The following is a 19,162-nucleotide window of genomic DNA, read 5'->3' on the forward strand; positions in this document are numbered from 1 at the left end:
AAACCACACGTGAGTAGCCAGTATTAGGTGATTCACAATTAAGGCTAAGTGGCCAATGAGCTCTTCAGTGCGGATGCACATCAAGTTGGAACTCATGCGGCTATCAGCGGAATTCCTCGAGTAATGAGGATAATGGGACCGAATCAGTAGTATGTGGATAAGTTGAGAATTTTTGTCTGACACGACGATATAACTGTGTCCGGATAGCTTAGTGGTCAGAGCATGTGGCTAGTAATCAGGAGATCCCAGCTCGAATCTCAGTCCGTCATAAATTTTCAATTTCCCCATTGATTTAAATCAATGCCCACTCGCCGCCAATGTCTTTAATTCCTTTGTAGATAAATTGAATACATTACTTTTGAAACTTCGTAGCAGATTAAAACTGTGTGCCGGACCGAGACTCGAGCTCGGGACCTTTGTCTTTCGCGGGCAAGTGCTCTACCGACTGAGCTACTCAAGCACGACTCACGACCTGTCCCCACAGCTTCAGTTCTGCCTGTAGCTCGTCTCTTACCTTCCAAACTTCACAGAAACTGTCCTGCGTACCTTGCAGACCTAGCACTCCCTGAGGAAAGAATACTGTAGAGACATGGCTTAGCCACAGCCTGGGGGATTTTTTCATTCTGCAGCTGAATGTGCTCTGATATGAAACTTCCTGGCAGATTAAAACTGTGTGCCGGACCGAGACTGGAACTCGGGACCTTTGCCTTTCGCGGACAAGTGCTCTACCGACTAACTCACGCCCCGTCCTCACTGCTTTACTTCTGCCAGTACCTCGTGTCCTACCTTCCAAACTTCACAGAAGTTAATCTGCCAGGAAGTTTCATATCAGCGCACACTCCACCGCAGAGTGAAAATTTCGTTCTGTCTATCAATTTTCCCTATTTAAATCGAACTATTGAAATAGATTTAAGGTTTGTAATTACGCGTTTAACACTGCGAGGAATGTAATGAAGTAAAGGAAAATAAAAGGATGGCATAGTGGGAATCGAGTCCTAGTCGACAAATTGCCAGTCCACGTAGTTAACCAGTAGGCTACGGAACTGATATGTGGACCTCTGCTCAAACATCCCTCACACTCTAGAGAACTAAAGTGCTATTGGCATTTTTCCGCCGTCCCTAGAGCTGCTACTGGCGTGTTACTTCCACATATCGGAGAAAACAAGAGGTCCGAGTATTTATCATAAATGTATGTGCCTATTTGCGTGCTGTCATTTGAAAAATAACTTGTTTTGATATCTTGAACATTTTATGACATATGACGACTGTTATGGCCACATTATCCCCAAAGTGCAGCGACAGAAATGGGGCGTCGCGCGTGACCGTCCGACAGACAATGGCGCAATTTCGGTGCAATTTCCGTCTTGCATTCGAGGAGAAATGGTATGATTTTAGTGTGATAGTTACGCCGAAATTTGTGTTGAGAGACCAGAGGGTGAAGAACACACACTCAGCAAGTACTCAGTTAAGCATTAAAAATCAGATAGAAACGATTTCAGTTGCAATTAATGACAATATCAGAAACAAATACTATCAAACTTAGGGTAGTACGTTTGCATTCAACAGAAACACACATCCTACTGAGACAGAGGTTAACGTAACGAATCCACTGTGTAGCAGCGACTTTAATGTGAGGTCGTGTGTGGAATAAGTAAATGTAACTGGTAATGGCAACAACAAAGTGTTTTGAGAGGCGAACGCACGGGAGTTCGGCTACTGAGTTAACGTGTTACGGGTGTACTGACCCTCCCCAGAAAGTAAAAATTTATTCACTGTAGGTGTTCTGTACCGAAACAGGTACGGGATCGCCAAGTGAGACTCACAAAAAAATATAGGCTACAAACTCTGATAGCTCTACAGGAAGGCTATGGGGAAAATACTTAGTCTTAACGCCACACAAAGTCAACGACATCCAAGAACGCTGGTAATGGAAATAATGTGGTGCTTGAATAGTTAATGAATCTGTTATTCCTTCACACGAGTAGAGTACAATTACTTGTTGTTACCTGATAAAAAATTTCCGTTACATGTCAGTCTTCAACTACGTACCAGGTTGGAGAGAGAGAGGAAGGTGATGGAGAGCTGCTTTTACTGAATTGAGACAGCATTATTGAGGGAAGAATATGATGATGCCTCAGTTGCCACATACTCTCGACTGCACCGCTGCCTATCATCGGAAATAGTATTTACGTGAAGGGCCAAAAAAGGCAAACTGCCAGATGACAGATGCAAGCAGTTTCACTGTAGTGTTAGGACACCAATGTGCCAAGAAGATAGAAATAGGACAACATAAGGGTACAGATTTAAGAAGAAAAGCATTTTATAGCATATACTGAGTTTAATAATTCAAATGTTAAGTTCATAGATAAGGAGCATTAAAGCTTTTACATTCTAGGAAAAATATTCGCAAATGTTAACGTAATGTGGACAAATGAAAAACAAGGAAACATTTATGCATTCTTAGCAAAACTTACGTTTCAAAACATTCCATTAAATATGAGCAATTTGGCAAGAGAGTCTCTGTCTTCATTCATGTAATTGCCTTTGAGAATTTGCCATTAAAAAAAACATTAAGGGGGGGTAGATGTGTAATACTTTTGTTAAAATGGGTATCGAATATTCGCAAAGTGGCACAATATGTCACAAGATCTTTAGTTTAAGCACAAGGACAGTGTGGCGTTTTGAGGACGAGTAGTGGAGAGCATAGCGTTTCCAGTGTGGCGTTTTGCCGAGATTTCAAGTCGTCACCATCGACCTTGTAACAGCATCCTTGCTTCCTATAGGCTAACCAAAGCTCCACTATATAACAGCACGGAATTTGTTGTAATTGGCTAAATTGCTCCAGCCAGAAACTCTCTTGTATGAGCATGAGGAGTTGGGCAGCTACAGCCCAAGTAGACACTCGTGGTGGTTGTGATTTTAACCTATTCTTACAAAATATTGTTTTATGGCACATTCTACCAACAGTGATCACAGGGAAGAGTCGCTCGTCTAATGTCGATGCGTAAACGTTTGCAACATGTCTTAATTATTGCATTATCGAGAAGTTGGTTGCCGGCGGCCATGGTGAATCGATGCGCGTGGCGTCACTGTTTACATTTTGTGTGTAATAAGCTACCAGAAATATTCAGGTGCAGGCCAAGTCTGACTGAGCTAGCGTAAATTGACATGATTATTTTTGAGTGTACGATATGAATCTATGAAAATTCAATCCTTACAAGACGCCAGGTGAGAGAGAGATGGGCCTGACGTAGTTCATTTCCAATGACAAACATCGCATGCACGGCTAATCTATGAACACCAGATATCCTGGCACGTTACTCTAACGACTGGAAGGTGTTGTAATCTCTTAATGTTATTTCCATTATGGGAGTAATATTTATTTGTAATTATTTTTCTACATAGTTTTCGAAATAGATATCACAGTTATAGCTGCTCAATGGCCTGGAGGAAATCATTCAATGGGGCGTCACTGAGGCGACTTGCTCATCCAATATGCACGTTATCCAACCAGGAAAGGGGATCGATTGTTTAAGGTACAATTCAAATGACGCGTCATTCCTGGCGAAATCTCACATTGTTGAGAGTTAAAAACACTCTGAGAATTTTCGAATTCCAGACGTGATTCAGTCGTGCAACATCTCGTCTTTCAGTCATGCGCTTTACCGGTAAAGCATCATGCCCAACAACAGATATACTCAAAAATTGTTCAAATGAGCACTATGGGACTTAACATCTGAGGTCATCAGTCCCCTGGAACTTAGAACTACTTAAACCTAACTAACCTAAGGACATCACACACATCCATGCCCGAGGCAGGATTCGAACCTGCGACCGTAGCGGTCGCGCGGTTCCAAAAAAAATGGCTCTGATCACTATGGGACTTAACATCTATGGTCATCAGTCCCCTAGAACTTAGAACTACTTAAACCTAACTAACCTAAGGACAGCACACAACACCCAGCCATCACGAGGCAGTGAAAATCCCTGACCCCGCCGGGAATCGAACCCGGGAACCCGGGCGTGGGAAGCGAGAACGCTACCGCACGACCACGAGATGCGGGCGCGGTTCCAGACTAAGCGCCTAGAACCCCTCGGCCACACCGGCCGGCACAACAGAAATATTACTGCGTGTGAAGTACTACTAAAATATCGAGCGAACTGACTGACCATAGAATAAATGTAAACAGGGTCAAAACCCATGAATGAAATGACTTAACGTATCCAGAACAAATATTTCGGAGCCCCACGTTTTCCCTTCAGTAGTATCATGAACATCCTTTTTCAAGAACCTGCATCCAGTATATATTACTGAATGTACTTTTCTTTCTGCCCTTTTCTTTCTATAGTGTTTCTTATCATGGTGTGGATTCTTTTTGTCATAGCATTTTTTTGCAGAAGCTGATGATCTTCATTCGATTTCCCATCACATTAATTATTTCATTTAACCTAATTCCTTCACCTGGGCCCAGAGAATTTCTCAAGATGTACAATAATTGGAAGGAAACATAATATGGGGCGGAATGTCTGTACCATACACTTTCGGAGCATAATTTTTTTAATTTCCCAGCGATTCCTTGTAATCTCGGAGAATCGGATGTAGTGCCAGTGGTCTGCGTCTTCGACGTTGGAATACGGCATCTTCATTACGTGTTTACTGAAACTGTCTCAGGAAACACGTAATGCGTGGGAGGCTAGCACGTTACCACCCCCCTAAGGAGGTGGAGGGGGCAAGGAAGTGTATGTGGCCAACAGTACAATACAATACAATTTACTTTCGCCGCATGGGACCAGACACATACGGGTCGCTTCTGTGGATTTTCCATGCACAGTGTAATGTGAAGACTTTTATGCCTGTCCCAGCTCCCAAGGGAATGTTTTTATTTTTTGATTTCTTACTTTGTATTTTTTGTAATGGATTTTATTTGGTTTTACAGATGGACACAAATACCATGTTACTCAACATGAGCTTCTTTGTCCTCGGAATCTTTCGCGGTGGCATGCCTGAATAAAATCTTCTCGGTGTGCAAGCTGCGTCAATTCGAATAAAATTCTTGAGTTTCCGATCGCTAACTCACAAGAAAGCCGTCCTGAGCAAGTTAATACACAGAGCAAAAGTTATTTCTGACGACGACCTCCTGTAGTCGGAAATGCAGCGCTTGAGACACGTGTTCAGAGAGAATGGTTATAGCAAGAGAGGTACTGGAAACGCTTTCAGGTGCCAACGAAGAAGGACGCCTTGTGAATCGGCGTTAGAAGCCGATCCGGCGGCTTTCCTGCAACGAGCAGCAAGTTTGGATGTGTACTACAGGGACATGGATTGAGACCGGTATTCCGGCCCGCATGTTCGATATGCTGCGCTCTGAAAGAGGACATAGCTCTTGGTGTGCCCGGTGTGTATGGTGTCCGGTGCGAGTGCGGACACATGCCTGGAAATGACTTACAAATTCGTGGCGCCCTCCGTCGGTAATGTTGGAATTCAATACGGTGTTGGCACAGCCTTAGCCTTGATGAAAGCTTCCGCTCGCGCAAGCATACGTTCAGTCAGATGCTTGAAGGTTTATTCACGGAGTGCTGCACTGAGGAGAGGTGTCGATGTCGGTCGGTGAGGCCTAGCACGAAGTCGGCGTTCCAAAACATCCCAAAGGTGTTCTGTACGATTCAGGTGAGGACTCTGTGCAGGCCAGTGCACTACAGGGATGTTATTGTTGTGTAACCACTCCGCCACCGGCCGTGCATTATGAACAAGGGCTTGATCGTGTTGAAAGATGCAATCGCCATGTCGGAATTGCTCTTCAACAGTGGGAAGCGAGTAGGTGCTTAAAACATCAATGTAGGCTTGTGCTGTGATAGTGCCACGCAAAACAACAAGGGGTGCAAACCCCCTCCATGAAAAACACGACCACACCGTAACACCATCGCCTCAGAATTTTACTGTTGGCACTATGCACGCTGGCAAATAACGTTCACCGGGTATTCGCCATATCCACACCCTGCTATCGCATCGTCAGATTGTGTACCGTGATTCGTCATTCCATACTACGTTTTTACACTGTTCAATCGTCCAATCTTTAGGTTCCTTACACCAAGCTAGGCGTCGTTTGGCATTTACCGGTGTGGTGTGTGGCTTATGAGCAGCCGCTCGACCATGTCCAAGTTTTCTCACCTCCAACCTGAATGTCATAATAATTGCAGTCGATCCTGATGCAGTTTGGAATTCCTGTGTGATGGTCTGGATAGATGTCTGTCTATTGCACATTGCGACCCTTTTCAACTCTCGGCGGTCGCTGTCAGTCAACAGACGAGGTCGACCTGTACGCTTTTGTGCTGTACGTGTCCCTTCACGTTTCCACTTCACTATCACATGGGAAACAGCGGACCTAGTGATGTTTAGGAGTGTGGAAATCTCGCGTACAGACGTATGACACAAGTGACACCCAATCACCTGACCACGTTCGAAGTCCGTAAGTACTGTGGAACGCCCCATTCTACTCTCTCACGATGTCTAATGACTACTGCGGTCGCTGATATGGAGTACCTGGCAGTAGGTGGCAGCAAAACGCACCTAATATGAATAACGTATGTTTCTGGGTATGGCCGGATAATTTTGAGTACGCAATGTATAAAGGCTAGATAATTCGCACACTTGTAGGGCATTGTACTGAGCACAAGAGACATATTACGGAAAGGGAGCTTGACAAATCGCTCATAGCTAAGAATTGCCTGGAAAATGGAAATGAAATACAGTCTGAGAACAAGAGAGTCTTAGCTCATGCGTCAGAAGACTAGGATTCCGTTATAAAAGAGGTAGCTGAGATTAGAATGAACAGCAACAATTTTGGTTCAAATGGCTCTGAGCACTATGGGACTTAACATCTGTGGTCATCAGTCCCCTAGAACTTAGAACTACTTAAACCTAACTAACCTAAGGACATCACACAACACTCAGTCATCACGAGGCAGAGAAAATCCCTGATCCCGCCGGGAATCGAACCCGGGAACCCGGGCGCGGGAAGCGAGAACGCTACCGCACGACCACGAGCTGCGGACGCGCAACAATTTTAACAGGGACCAAGGCTGCACAATGAGTAGGGCTTGCGGGGGCGCTTTGGATGTCGAAAGGAAGTAATGACGGATGCTTAACGCTTATAGGGAGGAGGGAGCGGCAGTTTCAAACGTGGTGACGGCCCCTCGCGCCATCTAACGTTACTCGCCGCGCTGGGTAGCCGCGCGGTCAAGGGCGCCTTGCCACGGTTGCGCAGCTCCCCCCGTCGGAGGTTCGAGTCCTCCCTTGGGCATGGGTGTGTGTGTCATCCATAGCGTAGTTATTTTAAGTTAGATTAAGTAGTTTGTAAGCCTAGGGACCGATGACCTCAGCAGCTTGGTCCCATGATAACCTGCCACCACCAAACGTCACCTGGTCCCGCGGCGGGCAGAGTTCCTATCAACTGCCCAACTCACCTTCCGCGCACGGGTCGTTTCGCCCATCTCTGATTGGTGCTTGCTGCCGTATCCGCAACTGTATAAGCGGAAAATTGTGGCCTTCCCGGCAGTCAGTACTTTTAACACTGACGACGAAGGCCAAGATAGCCGTCGACAGTTCGAGAATTTTATTCGAACTGACACGGCTTGAAAACTGAGAAGATTTTACTCATGACTTTCATTGTTCTGAAAATTTTCCATGTCCATGTACTTCTGAAGAAGACAATTTTCCAATTATTGAGACCGCAATAGAGGGTTCTTAATAAACCTTTATACCTGCACCTGGTTGTCTACTTTTTTCATATCATTCCTTTACATTCACCGTTGCTGAACAGCACTTATCTTAAAATTTTATTTGTGTTATAACAATTTAAATTACCAAATACCCTTAACTGATACAGTTCTCGACGGAACTAAATTCTGCGCTGTAATCTATCAGCTGTAAATTATCACAAGGATAATAAAATTACATGAAACATCGTTTGAATAGTATTTTCGCATGTTAAAGGGCAAGGAGAAATAATGAGTTACTTAAGGAGAGTAGCATAATTATCAAGTAAATTACATCCACTTAGCTAAATCCTCTTTGCTATGCTTTACGTACCGGATGATCAAAAAGTCAGTATAAGTTTGAAATCTGAATAAATCACGGAATAACGTAGACAGAGAGGTACAAATTGACATACATGCTTGGAATGACATTGGGTTTTATTAGAACCGAAAAAATACAAAAATTCAAAAAATGTCAGACAGATGGCGCTTCATCTGATCAGAATAGCAACAATTAGCATAACAAAGTAAGACAAAGCAAAGATGATGTTCTTTACAGGAAACGCTCAATATGTCCATCATCACTCCTCAATAATAGCTGTAATCGAGGAATAATGTTGTGAACAGCACTGTAAAGCATGTCCGGAGTTATGGTGAGGCACTGGCGTCGGATGTTGTCTTTCAGCATCCCTAGAGATGTCGGTCGATCACGATACACTTGCGACTTCAGGTAACCCCAAAGCCAATAATCGCACGGACTGAGGTCTGGGGACCTGGTAGGCCAAGCATGACGAAAGTGGCGGCTGAGAACACGATCATCACCAAACGACGAGCGCAAGAGATCTTTCACGCGTTTAGCAATATGGGGTGGAGCGCCATCCTGCATAAACATCGTACGTTCCAGCAGGTGTTTATCAGCCAGGCTATGGATGATGCGATTGTGTAACATATCGGCGTACCTTTCAGGCGTCACGGTAGCAGTTACAAAACCAGAATCACGCATTTCCTCGAAGAAAAAAGGCCCGATAACGGAGATGTCGTAATTATAACCCATACCGTGACTTTCTCGTCGTGCAATGGAGTTTCGACGACGACGGTAGCCCAAATTCTGCAGTTGTGGGCGTTGACAGACCCTCGGAGCGTGAAATTGAGTTTTGTCGGTCCACAACACGTTACTCAACCAATCGTCATCTTCCGCCATCTTTTGAAACGCCCACACCGCAAATGCCCTCCGCTTCACTAAATCGCCAGGTAACAGTTCATGATGCCGATGGATTTTGTACGGATAGCATCGGAGGTTACGCCTCAGTGTCAACTGCTTTTATACACGATTGTAATGCGCAGTCACTGACGTTTTGCTGTCCAGCGCCATGTGTCGGACATTTTGAGACTTTGTTTTTTTTTTTTTTTTTGGTTTCTAATAAAACCCCCATGTCATTCCAAGCATGTGTGTCAACTTTTACCTCTCTATCTAGATTATTCCGTGGTTTATTAACCTTCACGCGCTCGCGCGGGCGGTGAAGTGACCGTCTTTTTGCAATTTCACGCCATACTTACTCCACAAAGGCAACGAGGCGGCGGGAGGGACATATATTCTCTAGTTGCACCTTTTTCCGACAGATGCTGCTCCAAATTCGTCCAAGTCGCACCTCTCTGCCTCTCAGAACAAGTTCAAATAGGTCCGAACACGTTCGGCGGTCAGTTTACCGCCTTGCAAGCGCTTACGGCACTTACAAAAACGGTCAGTTACTGCCTTGCGAGCGCTTGCGAGACTTTGTTCTACTCGTCTACTTCGGAATGTCAGTATTTCTTTTTGTAATTCCCTATAATTCCTAAATTTTATAGAGTCTTCCAATTCTCTAGTGAATGTGCATGTGCTCCAGAATTTCAACATCAAGAAGAACACAAAGGTGGCCTGAATGTATATTTTTCCGCTTACTTGACTTGGCAGGAATAAATTCGTTAGGCATTTTTCAATTCAACACAGGCAATATGAAAGAAAAAAAACGAGGAGACAATTCTTACATGCGTTATCTTTGGAACTGATGAGCGAAAACCTGAAAGAAAGAGCTAAATTGAAGCATTTACCAAAAGATTTGTTAGTATTTTTGGAAAATTACAGAGAGATTGACGTAGTTTATGCAGCTGTGTTAACCCCTACAAGGAGAGGAATATGTTATTTGTGTGGCTCAAAAAAGAATATAAAAACAAAGCGAGAATGCGGTGAATGAGTGAAAGAAACGTCTGTCTACGACATTCAATCCCGACAGTTCCGTGCAATAATTTTTGTCAGCCTCAAAACGAAAATGAAGTGCGTACAGACTGGTCAGCATTTTTCGTCTGACAGAAATGTTTGTGACGTTTTCAATCAAAAACTCTCTTTTCAAAGCAAAATTAGCTTTTCTTGTGACGAGTTAAGACAGTGAATAATTCTAGTCTTAAGTATTACATTATATAGTCCCAAAACATTGCAATTAAAAAAAACTTCTTATATTTCATTTGGGAATTTGGCTCCCTTTTAGTATTCCGTTGTATATTTTATTGTTAAAAAAATAATTTTGATTACAAATGTGTTTGCAATATTGTGTGAGATATCCTATGTCGATATTCAAAACCTTTAAAAACGGTAAACCTCAAGAGACTGATGAAAACGTGAGCGCTCGCGTGACTATTTCTAGCGCGAGCGCATGAAGGTTAACTTTTCAAATTTATACTGACTTTTTGATCACCCGGTATATGGAGGTACTCTTTCGATGCAGGGATAAGAGATGTTGTTGGACACACACTGTACAATTTTTGAGCCACACAGCTATAACGCAACGCCGTACCAGCACGCGGAGTATCGCTCTTTCTCAGACCCCTCTCGAGTCGGCAGTCTTGTCGCTCCGCTGCCCCCATTAGCCCCCCTGGCGAGATCAGCAACAAGTCGTGGTGAGCCCGCGGCCGCAACACCAGCCTCGTGTGTCCCAGGTCCAGCCGCGGTTGTGCGCCTGCGCGCTAGTGCCACCCGCCAAACACAGTGCGGACGCCGTCCGCGGAGCCGGCAGTGGGTGGCCGCCAGCCGCTGCAGCAACAGCGACGGCCTGCCCTAGGTAGGGCACGCCACGGGACGGGACCCGCGCCGACGACGCGTGAGGTGGTGACCCAGCTGGAGCCGGAGGAAGAGGGCAGCCAGGAGCCCAGAAGCCGCCCGGAAGTCGCTCCTGTCTGGGTAAGTGAGCCGTTTCCTAAGAGAAATGACGTGAGTTTCCAACATGTAACACAGTGTTAAAACGTAGGATCAACAACGTTTCACACGGCAAGACTACTAAAATTTCGAAGAAGCAAATCTTCATCAGCAGCTTTATTCTGAAAGATAAAAATGTAACTAAAATATTAAAAATGTTTGGTCACTTCCCTTGTAACAGCGTCTTTCTAAAATGTGCGCCCTCATCATCACTTGTCCAGTCAGTAAAGTATACTAAACTGAATCGGCGTATGCGTTCTGACAGTATAGGCAGTGTCGCGGCGACAGCTAATGGCGTGCATTGTCTATATTTCTCCAGAAAAGTCAGAGTCACATACGAAACATGTAGCGCGACTCAGCACTTCGTTTAGATAGAGCTTTTAAAGCTCAGACTAGTAAACAGGGTATAATGACTGAACTTAATGTTACAAGACAGCTTCCTAAGCTACCGGATATCAGGAAGACATATCAAAGTAATTAATTCGTAAGAAACGGCACACGAAGATAAGTGAAAATGATGCGCATAGTGTTGAGATAGTAAAGGTTCCGCATTTCGGAAATTTCTCGCAGAAAGTAGCGAACATTTTTAACCAGTTTAAAATTGAAGCCCGATTTAAAATCAGCGACACGTTACGATGTAAATTAAGGAATTAACACAGGAGGCTGATAAATACGATGAAGCTGCCGTCTATAAAATTCAGTGTTAACAATCGTAAGGTGAACTACACCGGGTGCTTAATGTTGAAGTACAGGGAACACAGTGACGTTCATCCCGTTAATAATTTCTAAAAGACGGCCTTAACCACACATATCCACGAAACTGGCCAACAGTCTTTGGGGATTGAAGAACATCTTCCATTCTGCACGAACAGGGTAAGAGTAGAAAACTGGATCTCCTGGAAAAGTTAGGTTACGATACACAGCGAGGAAAATGTAAATTCATCAACTGATCAGATTACAGGCCACGCAAAAATAATAACAACTGGTATTAGCTGCTTTAATCATAGTCTATCGTTGACATTCAGTGTGTGACGAGATTCGAACTACCTGGCGTTCCCGTATGGAGGCGTTTCCTTCTTTGAACATTGCTGAGAATGTCTCAGACTTCTTGATTAAGTACACGATGTGCTCAGTCGCACTGGGTATTTGTTTGTAGCGGGAAGACGTTTCAGGAAGAATGCGGACGGTGAATTTGAAATTCTGTTGCAAGGATACTGCCTATATTCAGGGACTGGATACATCGAGCCGTTTTAGTTCATTTTACCGACTGAATGAATTATGCTGAAGCACCTTTTAGGAAGACATGTTTACAGGCGACCATAAATTTAAAATATTTTTATCTTTATTGCTTTCATAGGCTTCTTGCAGCATAAATCTGATGATGGAGACTTTCTCCTTCGAAATGCGTGGATATCAGTGCCGTTGCGTTGTACATCGTGGTTGATTCTACTTTTAATACTGAGTTTAATAAGCAGAACCTCGTATCCGTCATGGGTAAAATCAACGTGTAACTGTTTCGACATTAATGGACGGCGCTGTGACGGCTGATGCTTTAATTATAGATAAAACACTTTTCTTCACCACTCACAAACTTTTTGCCCACTATTTGTTTGTGTGGTCACGCTTCAGATGGAGAAATACGTAAATGACACGAAAGATTGAAAAGTGAAACGCAAGGCCTTTTTTTTTTGCTAAAACTCGTTTATGCACTACCTCGCAGTTTTTTTAAAACTTATGTTGATACCTAAGTGAACATGTTGTTTATACGCCCTGCTACCGGTTTTCGTAGCTTAGAAGTCTTCCCGTTTCTATAGAAAACGGAGTTATCTGTACAAAACAAAATGGAACTATCTATTTTGAACTTTTACCTGCTCGTCATCCAAAATGTTCAAATATTTACAGTAAAAGTTAACAAAGTTACCATTCCTGTTTATTCGAGAAAAAATATTGTCTGAGCTTATGTCATTTTCGTGTGTCTACTAGTTTAAAACCGTAATCGCCCAGAGACATGACGCTGCAGCTAATTTCGTATAAGGTTCTCGCACTCATAATACAAAATAACCCTTTTTGGGGTCGTCACATTTGTGTTACCCGGTATTCGGGCAAGCACTCTTTAATTAGACACCTCGAATTGTAGTGAAACGATTTCAGTCTACAAGTAAAAACTCTGCTGATATTTTACGTTTGTGAAGTAGTAATGACTGATCGCGATTATACTGTTTTAAATATGACAGATAGCAGGCTGGCGACATCAGATCAAAAACATAAGTAAAGAATCGGCACGATGTTTCACGTCAAATGGCACGTAACCACATCTCATATCAGTAATTTCGGTACGATGATGTGTGCTTTACAGGTTCACTGTAATGATGTTTCACCCACGATTTTCGTCTGGTAAAAGCAGACCGCCCAATTGTGGTAGCTTTGTGAAGCAATAAAATATCCAGACCGACTATTGTGTATAAGCCCATCAAAGTCGCAGACCTTTATAAATATTTCCTGTCTTCCTTTACCGCTGCGCAAAATACTCTGGCAGACAAAACTGTTTCCTGGCGCACTGTTCAGCTCGCATTGTTCAACAGTGGGCAGCAAAGTAGACGACCCTTATGTGGTTTGATGTTGATCGAACGACATTGTCATTTACAATATTAGTGAGCAAGGGATCATCGACAATGGACCGTGGATCAATGGAAACGTCCCACTTGGTCGGATGGATCACGTTTCTTGCGACAAAAGGTCGACCTTCTGGTCCGGATAGGCCAATATCCAGGCGAACGACTGCTCTTAACATTTGCTGTGCCGCTGACTTGGCGTGGTGAGGGCAGTAATACACCCAGTCACGGAGGTCCAGCGTGGGATATAATCACCATAAGGCAGTGACACTTGGTAGCTGCGCTAATGTATTAATGAGGAACTGAATTACACTGGGAGAAAATTTATTTCAGTTTTGACCATCAGGTGCAAATCTGGCGCTGTACATCATCTCGTCGACGTCTATGGTGCTCATATTGAACAAACTGCGTAAGTGGCGGTTTGTAATAAAATCAACATTATGCCTTGCTCACTTGCTTAAACTTTTGTGCCCACGTCCAATTCCTAATTTATTACATATGGAAACACTTCTATACGTCTTTCTTACATTCACTGCCCCAGATTTTCAGTTGGTGGCCAAAAGTGGAACTAAGTTTCTTCCAGCGCAAATCTGTTTCGTATTAACGCATTAGAACGTCTACCATGTTTCGCTGCCATACCGTAATTACAGCCCACACTGGACCTCCGTGGATAGCTGCACTTCAGTTATAACCACCCATAACTACAGGGCACATCCACTTCGTCTTCTGTGGTACCTGTGATAGTGATGGAAGGCACCAGGACAGCAGAACATTACGTGATTATCACACATCACCTGTGCCCCTTCACATTTGTTGTCTTCCCCAATGGCAATGGCATCTTCCATGTCACAATGCCAGAATTGACTACAATGGTTAAGAAGCATGATGGTGATTTGGTGTTGATTTCTTGACCCTTGATCATCTCACCCATAAATCAGCGACCTGTAATTCATAGGAACTGTCACCTATATATGGACTTTAGATGCTACTTTCGGAATCCCGACAATAACTTGACGAATCTGTACCACGAAGAATCGCTGCTGTATTGCGTTCCGAATGTGGACCATTAAGAGGGGGTCATAACGTTTTAATGAACTTCGCTCAGGCTCGTAATAGCAACAGAGGAGACACTGGATGAAACGCAGAAGCTCAAAGATCTGTGAAGTAGACAGTGGGCGGGAGAGAGCTGTGCTTACACCACTGCCGTCCATACAGCATCACACCACATGGAAGAGGACGACAAGGGGTCAGTCGACGCTGCGTGGTCCTCAGTGCCTGATCGTGGAGTTTAGTCAGTTATAATCTTTTGGGTGATGAGTGTAAGCATCTATTGAATTTTGAAAGGTAATGTTTCGAGGAAGGTCTTAATAAACGTATGAAATGCACAGAATTGACATTAGCCCATCATTAAAAGCAACGCTGGGTAGTTATTATAAAAGAACAGTTACCCACAGAGGTCAAGTGCGGGCTGCAGTTATCGTATGGCAGCCTAAAATGGCAGATATACTAATGCGTTAATGCGGAACCGATTTACGCTGGGAAAAAATTAGTTCCAAGTGTGGCCACCAGGTGGAAACCTGACGCTGTGAATGCAAGGACGGCGTACCGAAATGTTTCCGTACGTAATGCATTAGGAAAGGAACATGAGCACAAAGGAACAAACGAGTGAGAAAGGCATAACGTTGATTTTATTATTAGCCACCATTACATAATTTTTCAGTAAGCGCACCGAAGACGTCGACGACATGCTGTACAGCGCGAGATTAGCACCTGGTGACCAAAATTGGAAGCAATTTTTTCCGGCGTAAATCGGTTCCGTATTAACGCATTAGGGTATCTACCCAGTTTCGTCGCCATACGGTAAGTATAGCCCTAACTGGACCTTCGTCAGTAGCTGCAGTGTAATTATAACCACCCCGTAAATTTAACTTCTTTTAAGTGCACTGTGTGATTCTTAATTCTTCCTGTTTTCCATAAACTTTTAATGTTTCCATAATGATAGTTGGTGCAAGTATTATTCTGGTCAGAGTGCCTTACTGAATTTAATATCTATTTCAAGTGGCAGTCTTATAACGCAACACGCGTTTTATGTCAGATTGGCACGGTAGTATTCTCCGGAAAATTTTTACCATTGCAGGTAAACGACAATATATCTGTTTTATCATGAAAATTAGTACGCGAGTTTAGTGTAGAAAAGAGCGAGGTGCATAGTTTATTTAAAACAGCGTACGACGTATAGAGACTGATCACACAGCAGTGAATGGAACCTCATTACACGTTCATTCAGCTTTCTGTTATATATCACCGACGTTATCAAGCGAGTCATGGTGCACGAGGTGTTGCGTGCTAGAAGGCTGATTAATGGGTAATATCGTAATTCGAAATTATCTACACAAGCTTATTCGCGCATTACAAGTGTATTGCAAAACATGATACCCTCTGGAAAACGATATTTACTCTTAGAAATATATTACGACACAATGCGATTGTTTAAGCGCGATTAGATACATTACGAAACGCAGCGTTTGAAGTAAGAAGAAACAGTTGCTTGAACAGAATCATCAAGAAGTAAGGGTGTTGTTATTCCTTCACAGTGAATGTCGGTGTTTCGAAACTTGTTACCTGCACGCAATAAATGTTTCAAGCCACCGTCAGTAAGTAGTAGGCGTGTGTGCGTGTGTGTGTGTGAGAGAGAGAGAGAGAGAGAGAGAGAGAGAGAGAGAGCATGAATGGGGAAAGAGGAAAAAAGGGCAGATAGAAGCGTGGCATGCCCGGAGTGGGGGGGGGGGGAGGGGAATGGGGTGAGGAAGGGGGAGGGGGAGGGGGAAGGGAAGAGGTTTGAGATGGGGAAATGGAAGCAAGCAAAGCTAAGAACGGAAGACGCCGCCGGCAATTGGGTACAGCTGTTTATGTCGGAGTGCCTGCAGAATCCCAGCATTCTCCATTAAGTGGGAGACTGATCGCTGCTTCTCTTCACGTCTCCATTCGCTTTCGTTCTTTTTCAGGCAATAAGGGCACATCGATCTTTAGACTGGGAGAGCCGGATAGTGTGTTTAACACTAAACTCATAAGCACTTGCATTGTATGGACCGAACGTTGGCGCATTGTAGCTCCGTCAATAGTGAAGTGTTTGGTATCACAAGAATTAGAGTTATCAATATAGCTGTACGAGTTGTTAATAATTTGTGCGTGAACGAGTGACAGACCAATAGAAATTATTCGTGGCATTTGATCCTTCTAAATAATTCCACAATGCTCAACTTTTCTTGTGATGGAAAAAAGAAGTTTCCTCTTCGATCATACACACAGTAAGAGAATTATCACCCAATAGTACAGTTCTTGAGAGTATTTTTGTTTCGTCGTTGCAACTACAAAAATTCGTGTTTTTCTTTTTAATTTACCTGACACGTTTCGCTTTATTGAGGAAAGCATCATCGGAGGTCTGTAATTAAGTTATTTACATTTTTATTTGCCTTAAGATCGATAAATATTTCGTTAACAACATATCGTTTAACAATACGCTAACAATATGTTACGGTGATTTCCGCTTGATTTCTCGCTTCCATCGGGAAATGTCGTCTGCGAGCACATCGTTTGTTTATCTTCTTTAGACACTGGTATTTATGGTCTAATTTTTAGTTATTCTGTAGAACTACGCATTTCTTATGTTTTGCATACCACACTTTTTCCCACACCATTGTTTCCTTTTTGTTTTTATACATTAAACAGTTGTGTGCGAAAAAGCCATCATAAACATCACTGCCGATTACAAAAGCCAAGTTCCACATTTTCTAGGGGTGAAGTGACTTAAAGTAAGAGATAAGAAAACGTTTATAGCCAAAATATTAACATTAGGCAAAGTCGTGTTACAGCTGAACTCACACAAGTTTATGGATCAAATAATACGGGGTCAGGACGTGGAGATTCACATATTCAAAGTTACACTCCTCTTCTATTGCGTATGTTTTCACCTGTTCGAGTGCGTAGTTGCCTAATGCTAATTTTGAAACTCTCAAGAACGTCTGGATAACGGAACCGAATGTCACATGGAAATGGAAAACGTTTCATATAAGGTTAAAAAAAACCTACATATACAAATTTGTAGAGTTATCAGAAAATATAAAAAGAAACACTTTTGTTTTGAGGCACAGATGTCACAGATGCACCGTTTCCCAGCCAGAGGTCCTTAGAGAGTTCGCTGATGGACTTCACTTAGACCAGATTTCGCAGGTGTTTTGACTACTTCATATGCCACATGTTGACATTAGACTCTGCTCAGACACGGTATCACATCTTACTTCTGGGATGGATGAGTTTTCATTACTTCTAGCAGTGTCCACGCCGTTTCATAAACCATTCTATTATTATTATTTGTGTTATGTGGGCAAGGAACATTCTAACCGAATTAGCTGACATGCATGTCATGTATGGGGAGACACTATACAACAGTCGAGAAGCTAAATACCTGTAACTGGAGCGATTTCGAGGGAGGAGGTTATCGGATCATGTAAAGTTACAAAAACCTAATGGCCCTCATTGTCAAAAAGGATTCCTTACGTCACCCCGACGGGAAACTGGTTAACTTCGCCCTGTGCGAACTTTCCAGCTTGAGGAAGATGAGCTGCTGCAAACTGAGGACAACCCCGGCCCCAGCACGCGAACAGTAGCAAAGGAACTAAGTACCTCCATCGGCAGTGTGTGGGACATTCTGCATGAGACAGGCGTGCATCCATTCAGGTGTCAGAAGATAGCCGGCCGGAGGGGCCGAGCGGTTCTAGGCGCTACAGTCTGGAGCCGAGCGACCGCTACGGCCGCAGGTTCGAATCCTGCCTCGGGCATGGATGTGTGTGATGTCCTTAGGTTAGTTAGGTTTAAGTAGTTCTAAGTTCTAGGGAACTTATCACCTCAGAAGTTAGGTCCCATAGTGCTCAGAGCCATTTTTGTCAGAAGATACGAGACCTATCAGCTGATGACTTTCCCCAGCCGCTGGAATCCTATCAGTGGTTTCTACAACAAATTATAAACATCCATGACTTCCAAACGTGTGTTTTATTTAAAACTGAGGCTGCCTTCACAAAGGAAGTAAGATTCAACAGCCACAATAGCCATACTTGGGAGAAGAATAATCCTAAGCCCTATCGTGTATTACGCCTTTAGAAGAGATTTGCCGTAAATGTGTGGGCTGATATTGTTCGCGACCACCTGATTGAGCCCTTTCTTCTATCTAATGTGCTCGGTGAAGAAAATTACAGCATCTTTCTCCGTGACATACTGAATGTTGGAAATTTTAAGTGAAATACTGAAATACTACTCCCAAGCAGTCAGTCCCCACAACACTTTGCCACTGATTTCAGAGAATATTTAGACAATGATTTGCACAGTTGCTGGATTGAGAGCAGTGAGTCAGTGGCGTGGCCACCGTGTTCGGGCGGCCTCACTCCTAACGTTTTTCCTATTGTTGGCGAAGGAGATACGTTTGCTGTACGAGACATCGATAAACACCCCAGGAGATCATGTCGCCCGTTTGGCTGAAGCTGCAGCTGTTATTCGTATTACACACTGTTGTTTTGAG

Source organism: Schistocerca americana, chromosome 2 (assembly GCF_021461395.2).
Source record: "Schistocerca americana isolate TAMUIC-IGC-003095 chromosome 2, iqSchAmer2.1, whole genome shotgun sequence".
Taxonomy (NCBI): Eukaryota; Metazoa; Arthropoda; class Insecta; order Orthoptera; family Acrididae; genus Schistocerca; species Schistocerca americana.